This window comes from Psammomys obesus, unplaced genomic scaffold, assembly GCF_907164565.1.
Source record: "Psammomys obesus unplaced genomic scaffold, mPsaObe1.curated_primary_1811, whole genome shotgun sequence".
NCBI classification, from domain to species: domain Eukaryota; kingdom Metazoa; phylum Chordata; class Mammalia; order Rodentia; family Muridae; genus Psammomys; species Psammomys obesus.
The window spans coordinates 8074037-8084172 of record NW_026596051.1 but is presented as its reverse complement, the minus strand read 5'-3'; the positions used below and the strand labels follow the sequence as shown (position 1 = coordinate 8084172).

The 10136-nt window shown below is 39.3% G+C and overlaps 1 protein-coding gene across 7 annotated transcripts in view; it reads right to left on the bottom strand.

Annotated features, from left to right (window-relative positions):
- The window catches only part of Ddc (dopa decarboxylase), an 83289-nt gene that overhangs the window by 37028 nt on the left and 36125 nt on the right, over positions 1–10136 (bottom strand). The gene's annotated exons all lie outside the window — the stretch shown is intronic.

The following is a 10136-nucleotide window of genomic DNA, read 5'->3' as shown; positions in this document are numbered from 1 at the left end:
GTGTGTGTGTGTGTGTGTGTGTGTGTGTGTGTGTGTGTGTGGTCTGAGTCTCTGTGTGTGTGTGTGTGTTTTTGCATTTCTTGTAATCTTTCTTTGTTCCTCCTTTCTTTCTTTCTCTCCTCTTTTCTTTCTTTTGTTCTTTTTGTTAGCTCATTTCACCTTATTCTTATTTGCCTTTTCTATTTGCCGATTTGTTTTCTTAAGCGAAAGAGAGAGAAAGAACTCGTAGCATTGGAAGGGTGGAGAGGTGAGGAGGATTTGGGAGGAGATAGCAAGGGGAAGCCATGATTAGAATATGCCGTACAAAACTCTAATAACTCTCTTTTTGATTAAAAGTGAAATTTTTAAAATATTAGGAAAAAATGTCAGAGAGTTCCAAAAAAAAAACACTTTAATTTGCTGGGCACAGAGCACCATATGCTGAATCCATTAATAAAATGTAGTGTAGGCATTACTTTAGACATCAGAAGCACTTAAAATATGTAGGAAGGTACCAAGGTTATATGCAAATATTGTGGGCTTTCATATAAAGTAGCTGAGCATCAACAGGCATCCTGGAAACAATATCCTGTGAATTGTGAGACACAACCATATGCATAAACCTCTCATTTCTGTACATTTTCCATAAGCCCGATGTATATATTGAATGTAAACATTTCATTACAAAAAAAATTAAACTGAACACAGTAATGCAGGAAATTTGAGAGTGTGCTGGTTAGTTTTTTGTCAACTTGACACAAGCTAGGATCCTCTGGGAATAGGGAACCTCAATTGAGAAAATGCTTCCATCAAATTGGCCTGTAAGCAAGTCTGTGGGGGCATTTTCTTGATTAATGTGTGATGTGAGAGGGCCAAGCTTACTGTGGGAAATATTACCTCTGGGCAGATGGTCTGGATTGTATAAAAAAAATCGAGCAAACCATGAGAACAAGCCAGTAATACAGAGGATTGCTCCATGGACTCTGCTTCACTCCCTGCCTCCAGGTTTCTGACTTGAGTTTCTTCCCTGACTTCCCTTTATAGGCACAGAACCTTTTTTTTAAAGACTTTTTAATATTTAATTATGTATATATATGTTCATGTCAGAGACCAGAAGAAGTGTCAGATTTTCTCTGACCTGCCTGAGGTGGGTACTAGGAATTGAACCGGGTCCTCAGAAAGAGCAGCCCGTGTTCTTAACCACTGAGCCATCTCTCCAGCCCTGACTTTGACTTCCTTTTATGATAGACTGTGATTGGGTTTTATACGTTAAATAAAGCCTTTCCTGCCCAAGTTGCATTTGGTCAATTTTTACCACAGCCATAAAAAGCACACTAGGACCAGGGGTACTATACACCATACAGAGAGAAATTAGACAGTGGCAGAATATTTTTCTTATTAGTCAGCCTTAGGGAGAGTAGAAGGGCTGCAGAAATCTTGCAGTTGGTAAACTATCTGCCATGCAAGCATGAGGATTGGCATTTGATCCCCAGCATCCATGTGAAAAACTGAGTGAGGCAGTTTGTGCCTGTAATTCCAGTGCTTAGGGAGGGAGTGAAATATGTAGATCCCTGGATTTCATTAATGAGGCAACCTAGATCCGAGTTCAGTGAGAGATCTTGTCTCAAAAATTAAGACGGAGAACAAGTGATCAAGATAGCCAACATTGACAGCAAATGTGCACATGTACATACACAAAAGGACATATGTACATACTACTCCATGCATATAGTATACACATACGTGAATTGTGATATACAGCTATATGCATAAACCTCATGAATACACATACACTATACCACACACAGACAAAAAAAAAAAAAAGGATAGAAACTAAGATCTTATGCTAAGTGAAAAGTATTGTTCATGAAAAGAGGTACCTGGAGGCACTTGAAGCAAGGAAATTCATAGGCACAAGAGTGACTTCCAGGGGCTTGAGGGAGGGGAAGTTGCTATTTAATACACACAAAATTTCAATCTTTTGAGAGAAAAGTAGTTTTATACATTGGCAAATGTAATAATTTCACATAAACGAATCATTTGAATGTACATTAGTTTATAGTAAGTACATGCACAGAATTGCAAAGAAAAATTGTAATCTTAGCTTGTGGAGTAAAACAATAGCAACGATTATTCTGAAAGCTCTTATTTCATAACACATACCCTGATGGTCCCTGGTGCACAGTGGTGCCACTTCAGACTGCTCAAACTTGTGACAGTGTGGCAGCGATACACAGCAGGAGCTTCGGGTCTAATATGCTAAGCAGCAGTGAACTACACATTTGGAAGTGAATACTGTATTTTATACGACATGTATTTCCCCAAAGTTTAAAAATTAAAAAAAAAAAATTTCACAGAGAGTAAAGCAGGGACAACATAGCAACAGGAAATAACTTTTCATCATGCCGAAGGGTCAGTTCCCTAAAAAAGGGCAGCCCTTCTTGGTATGCATCCCTCATCAAAACAGACGTGTTTAAAAATTGATAAACCTGTGGAAAGAAAGAGATGAGCTAATCCTTACAGTTGAATACTCTTAACACTTGTCTACCAGGAATGGACAGAGCCAAGAGACAGAAATTTCATAGAGACAGTTTTGAACTGAGAAGTGTCATTAATCGCTGAATCTAATGAAAACTATAAAATCCTTCACATAATGACCATGGAATGTATCTTCTTCACGTGTTCACATGGAACATTCACTAACACAAGCCATGTTCTAGGCCCTAAGACATGTCTCAATAAATTTGAAAGAATAGACATTATATAAGACATGTTCTTAAATTACAGTGGAATTTAACTAGAAATCAGTTACTAGAAGATAGCTAGATTATAGCCCAAACTCTGAGTAATCATAAAACACAGTTCTAAATGTCAAAGGGAAATTTTTAAGAAATACTAAAAAGAACTTCAGCTCATAGAATATGACAGTACATCTCAAGATAATTTATCAAGACAGTTAAAGTGATTAAAGAGAGATTTATAGCATTGAATGCATAAACTAGAATAGAAGGCAAGTCTATTCTGCAACCTAAGTGATCACCTTAGAAAACTAGTAAAAAGAAAATTAAGTGCAAAGTGAATATAAGAAAATAAAAAGAAATAAATCATTGAAATGGAGAATAGTAAAAAGTTGATTCTTTAAAAAGATCAATAAGTGCGATAGACCTCTATCCAGACTAGCTAAGACAAAACAGCAGAGACACAAATTATTAAGATCAAAATTGAAAGTGGACTCATCACTGCTGGCCTCATTGGCATTGAAAGGATAATAAAGAATATTACGAAAAAAAAGAAAAAAATTAAAAAAATAATTTTATGGGCTCTGAGCTCATAGACATTGAAGAGATAATCAGAAATATTATGGAATCAATGTCCACAAATTTAAAGACCCAAATGAAATGCATAGATTTTTTTTTGGGAAATTCAACGTAAATCTTACATAAAGATAAATAAGTAATCTCAGCAGAGCTGTGTCTATTGAAATTGTGTCAATAGTCAGTAACTTTAAAAATCAGAAAGCACCCAAATGGGCTCCTTGGTTCTTCCACTGAACATTTCAGAAAGAAACATGATATACATAGCTCATCTGTGATACTAACATTACCATAATACCCAAACTAGACAGGAACTTCCAGAAAGGGGTATGATAACCGAGTATCTGTCATAAATATAGATGTAAGAACCTTTCTTAAAATATTAGCAAAAATTAATCCAACAGTAAGAAAAGAATTACATACTACAACCAAGTGTGGTCTACTGCAGATGTAAAGGTTGGTTGAATGTTCGGAAACAAATAAATATCATCTGGTTCAAGAAAAAAAAAAAAGTGATATCATTGTATGTGATTTGAAGCAAAGTTACCTTTTCGCCAACTAGGATTATGCAAAACTTCCTCAACTTGATAATAGCCATGAGCCTCGTGTTAGATATTAACAATGGAATCTAAAGTTTTTAATGAAGAGTCAAAAAACTCTAAAAGGAAACAGAATCAATTTTAAACTTAGTCAACTTACTATAAACCTGCAATAACCAAGACAGTGTGGTCTTAGAAAAAGAGAGAAAAAGCCAGACCAGCAGACTAGAAATAGGTCTACACATGTAAGCCAAGCTTTGACAAAGGAGGAATGGTTATTTTATGGAGGAAGTATAGTCTTTCAGCAGACCACTCTGGAACAATGGCTCATCACAACACACAAATGTGCACTGCCTGGGAGGACCCTAAACACGGTTTATTCCTTTCACAAAAATCAGCTGAAAATAGATTATAGATTTAAGTATAAAGCAGAAAACTACAAAGCTCCTAGAATGTAACACTGAAGAAAATCTATCTGGTCATGGTGTTGAATCAGTTGGCTGGAGTCCTTTTGTTCTGTTTATACAGAAATAATGTGTAGCCAAGGAGACAGCCTTCAAGTACTGGGCGCTTTTGTTTCCCTTGGTGTTTTGCAGCAGTGAGTGATGGCAGTAAGCAGGTGGGAGCAACAGCAGGTGGTACCTTCTAGTGTTACAATCTTCATGCATGCCTTGAATATTGGGACTCTAAGCCCTGTACGTGCTACAGCTCTTGTGTAAGCCTAGAAAGCTGGGATTTTTCAGCCCTTGGTTGTAATTAAGGTTGAAGTTTGTGGGCAGCAGGAGTGTAAGGATTTCTCAGCTTTTGACAGTAACTAGTATCACACATCACGTGTAGGCCAAGGAAGTTGGAATTCCTGAACCCCAAACTCTGGCCAGTGTTACATGCTAGCCCTGGGGCATCTGAGACCCTTGGTCTTAGAGATCTGACAGTTCTCTGGAATTCTTCTGGCAACCAGGGCCTGCAGTTTTTCTTTTCTGACACCTTATGGTCTCTTTATCCTTCTTCAGTCTCAGCTGTCCACCCTCTCTCATTGCCTCTCTTCTTCAGCCCTTCTTCATCCCACCCTAGCTGCTCCCAAACTGTTCATCGGATTCTTCTTCAGCTGTCGAGCAGCTGCCTTGCCTCTTTCACAGCCCAGCCTGCCAACTGCTCAGCTGTCGCCACTGCCACTCTGCTGCCTTTCCCATCACTGCAGCTCTGCTCTTTCTGTTGCTCAGCCTCACTACTAAAAGGAAAGACCACTGGAGAAAATCCTTTTATCAGGCCCAATGTTGCAACACCAGGGAAGGCAGCACAGCAGAGTATATCTAAGCTGATACACTCAGTGAGTCTGGGAACTCTAAGTAGACCATGAAAAGAGGCTTTTAGGCAGAAATTGCCATTTGTTTTGGACCAATACAGTCATGCCCCTTAGCACCAACCACATCATTGAGACTTCTATTTGGATCAATCACATCCTTGCCTCTATAGCCCAAGCACAGCAGTATCTTTGCTAGGCCAATGTGGACCTGGTTTCCTTCTGGCTTGTATGGAAATGGTTGCAGGGTTATATAGAGCTCATGGAAGCTTGTGATAGCAAAAGGCCGAGCATGAAAGATTTCAAACATCCCTGGGTGATGCTGTACCTTCAGTAGTTGGAACAATCAACTATGGTTGTCTTGTTTTCTCAGGGTGGCTGTAAACTGTTCTCAATAGCTGGTCCTGGCGTAAGGGTGGCTGACTATTTGCCTGACAATCCTGTTGCAACTATGGCAGCAAGGGAGAGCCTAAGGCTGTTCATTCTTTTGAGTGTTTGATTAGTTGTGAGAAAATGAACATCACAAAGAGTATTTAAAGACTTTTTCTTTTTTATTTGTTTGTGTGTTTTGTTTTGTTTTTTAACACTATTTAGCATTACTCCAGGAAGGAAAAGGTACCTCTCTTTGGACCGGCTAATAAACTTTTATATAGTATACCAAAGGTATTCTGATCTGTGGAAGGAAAGCATAAGTTGTACTTCACTGAAATTAGATATCTGTCTCACCAAAGACAAAAGAAACAGATTCAGAGATTATAACCAGCTACAGACTGTGAGAAGACATTTGGAAAACATGTAAGTCAGTATGGAAACTTTCTGTTCTATTTTTCTTCTGTGAACCTGAGTTGTGGCTGAGTTGTGGCTTGAATGTGGAATGTCCCTCACAGGCTTATGTGTTTCAACACTTGCACAGGTGGCGGTGCAGCTTTAGAATGCTGTAGAACATTTGGGACATGGGGCCTGGCTAGGGGAAGTGGGTTTTTGTCGGCAGGCCTCATGAGTTCTTGGCCAGCTCCCTTCTAGCCTGAGCTCTGTGCTTTCTGACTGCTGATGTGATTAAACAGCTGCCTCACATTCCAACTACCCTCCAAGCAGCCCCTGCTGCCATCTGATAGGCTGTGTTCCCTAAACCAGGAGCCAGAATAATTCCTTCCTCCTTAAATTATTTCTGTTAGGTATTCTGTGACAGCAGCAATCTAAAACTGCTCTAACAAAATCAATCTGTTACTTTAAGAAAAAAAAAGAAAAAGAAAAAAAAACCTAGGCAGGATTTCTATTGATGGCTTCTGGGGAGGAGAGTCAGTTTTCTTTAAGGGTGTGGCCCCTGGTATGTCAGCTCCGCTCCAGTGGATCCTCTCACACCCGTGAGGATCTGGGCAACACAAAGTAGACTCAGCAAGTTATTTTAATAGGAGGGAAGAGAGACAAGGGTCTGGGAGCGGGTAGAGGTGTGGGTAGATTTGAAAAGAATTAGGGAGAGAAATTGGGGGTGAATAGTATAAAAATACGTCGTACAAAATCCTCATGGAATTCATAAAAACATTGTATTTAAAAGGGAAAAAAGTTAAAAATCAATTCAGGGGCTGGAAAGATGTCTTAGCGGCTGAGAGCACATACTGTTTTTGCAGAGGATCCAATTTCAGTTCCTAGTACCCATTATGGAGCAGCTCACAGCTGCCTGGAACAAACTATAGCTCCAAAGGAATCCAACACCTTCTTCTGAACTCTGAGGGCACCTACACATCACACACACACACACACACACACACACACACACACACACACACACTTTCTTTGTCTCTTAAAAAAAAATCTTTAAAAAATCCATCAAGTATTTAGAACATGGACAAAAAAAATGATTTCACATTTTACTAAAAATGGATGGATGGTAAATATCCACATGAAAAGACATTTAACAGTGTTAGTCATCAGAGAAATGATTATGATGTCCCTAGGAGATATTATTACACTCCTATCATTAGAACTAAAATAAAAAATAATGATAAACACCAAATGCTTATGAGAAAGCCAAAAAACAAGCAAATAACAATGACAAAAAGTAACCCTGAATTTTTTATGCTGACTAGTGGACTGATAAGACAGTCTAGAAAATATTTTGTTAATTTCTTTCAGCATGTATTCCAAAGGAATGGAACTATTTCTCTGCCCAAATATATATGCATTAATGTTTACATATGTTTTATTTGCAGTTGGTGGAAATGGGAGAAGCCCAAGCATTTCTCAGTAGGTGATGAGAAGTACACAGGTTGGTACCAAATCTGTGGTACGGCATTAAAAAAAGAACACAAGTGACAACTGGGTGGGTCACAAAGGCACAAATTGAGGGAAAAGATGCTAACCTCAGCCTTTTACATACTACATGACCCCATTGCTATAGCATCCTTAATATTACTGATACTTAGAACATGAAACAGATTGTGAGGCTAACGGGAGACAAGAAGATGAGAGTAAAGAAAGGGACTATGGGAAACAGACTGTTTCAGAAACAAAACACTTCAGTACTTTAACTAGGAGAATAGTTAGAGGATCATCACTATAAAGATAGAACTATACAAGCACAGTAAGCCAACACCAGCTAACTGGTTCTAATATTATACTGCAGTTATATTGGCTATAATATTTGGGGGCGAAAATGATGGGTGTAGGATCCCTCTGTTTTAATTTTGTAACTGTAAGAAGGTTTTTCTTTTATCGTTTTAAATTATGTGCTTGTATCTGTGCTTGGGCATGCACATGACTGCAGGTGCTCACAGAGGCCAGAGCCATTCAATCCTTCTGAAGCTAGAGTTATAGGCAGCTTGGAACCACCTGACATAGACATTGGGAACCAAACTTTTGCCTTCTACAAGAGCAGTACATGTTCTTAAACAGGGAGTCAGCTCTCCAGACCCTGTAATTTTTAATGAACCCACAGTTATTTCACAGTTAAAAGTTAAAAACTTTACTGTTTATAATTAAAACAACAGTTATCATTAATTAACTAGGTAATTAACCAGGCAAGCTAAAGAGAGCATTGGAACTGGGTGCTGTGGTGCATGCCTTTAATCTCAGCACTCACAGAGGCAGAGGCAGGTGGATCTCTGTGAGTTCAAAACCAGGCTGGTATACAGAGCAAGTTCCACGGCAGCCATAGCTACACAGAGAAACCTTTTCTTGAAACACACACACACACACAAAGTATTGAAGAAATATAAATAGGTCAGACTGAAGCATAAAGCATGAGTATACAAGATACCTGATATTCAGTGGAAAGATGTAAATACGTGTAATCATAGGCCCAGAATGCAAGGAGAGAGGAAATGAAGAAATGGAAACTATGAGAAGACAATGGATATTTTCTAACATTGATATTAGAGTCCACCTTATTTTCATGAAATGGAAATAGAATGAGGATAAGAAACAATTCTTTTTGTGACAAGATAAAACGCCAAGATCAAGAAAACAAATGAGGATGTGAGAAAACAGACACAGCATTCACCGTTGACTGGAGTACAAACTGGTGGAGCCACCATGAATATCACTGTGAAGTTCTACTTTTCAAAAAGCAAGAAGCAGGATTACCTTGTGACCTAGCTGTGCCACTCCAGGAAATATACCCAAGGGATATAGTGCTAGCAATATCCCACTACAGAGATAAGTGCTCATCCATGTTCACTGCTGCTCTGTTCACAGCAGAGAGGCAGCAAAGCCTGCCGTCTGTCAGCTGACAAATGCAGAATGAAGATGTAGTTTGTACACACAGTAGAGTAATATTCCACTTTAAAGAAAAATGAAATTTGCAGGCATGTGGGTGGGTCAGGTAACCCAGACCCAGAAAGACTAGCACCATATTTTACTTCCTCTATGTGGATCCTAGTGGCAGTCTTTAGATGTGTGGGGTTACCTTGGAGTAGAAACCAGGAAAGGAGGACGAGACCAAAGTGGTAAAGAGGAATAAATAAAAAGTTTAAGGTTTGAGAGGACAGTAGAATACAGGTCATGTGAGGGTTGACAGACAAAAATGGGGTGGGGAGACCATGTGGGGAAGAAGGTGGTGGCGCAGTGTGAAGCCTGAGCTGGGGTAAAAATAACTTCACACTGAGGCTGTTTTCAAAAGCCGTATGGAGGCTGGGTGAGGTAGCGCAGGCCTGTAATCCCAGCACTCTGGGAAGGAAGGGGCAGGAGGAGGGAGTTCAAGGCCAGCCTGGTCTACAAAGCGAGTCCATGACAACCAAGGCTACACAGAGAAACCCTGTCTCGGAAAACCAAATACATACATACATGCATGCATACAAACAAATGAAAAGCCATATGTAAAGCAATCATTCCATAAGTTTACTAAAAATAATAATAATAGAAGGGTTTGGATGCAGGTACCCTACATAAGGGTTAAGGTTGCTCCTATAAGCCCTGGGTTCCATCCCCAGTGCTGAAAAAACAAAAGGGAAAAAAGGGATCATTTTTTTTCTGAACATTTTTCTCAAACACAAATGCACACTAGAATATTACTATTAAATATGCCTGGTTCTACCCATAGTCATGCTTCCAAAATTATCCAGGAAAAGGGCCTGGAGTCAGCATTTCTACAGCTCCCCTGGTAACACTATATAGCCAGACAGAATACCCACAGAGCCCCAGTCATGACACTCTGATTGCTTCAAACATGAAGTATTAGTCCCAGGCAGAACATACTGCTGTGGCTATGTCAGAAACATGACAATTCCCAGACACCAGGTGGAGCCCCCACTAGAATCCATATCTCGGCACAAAGGAGCCAGTGTGCCATTTGACTAGGTAGATATTTTACCTCAGAGGGAAAATCACCGCTTGTTCACAAGCCTCCCACAAATGAACTTCTTGATATCTGCTGAGAGCACCAAACCCAAGCAACAAAGCCTAGAGTTATTACTTTTAAAATGTGATTTTAGTAACTTTATTCTTTGGCAACTTCATACATTTGTATATAACACATTCTGGTTACTCTCATACCCCATTCCCTTCAAT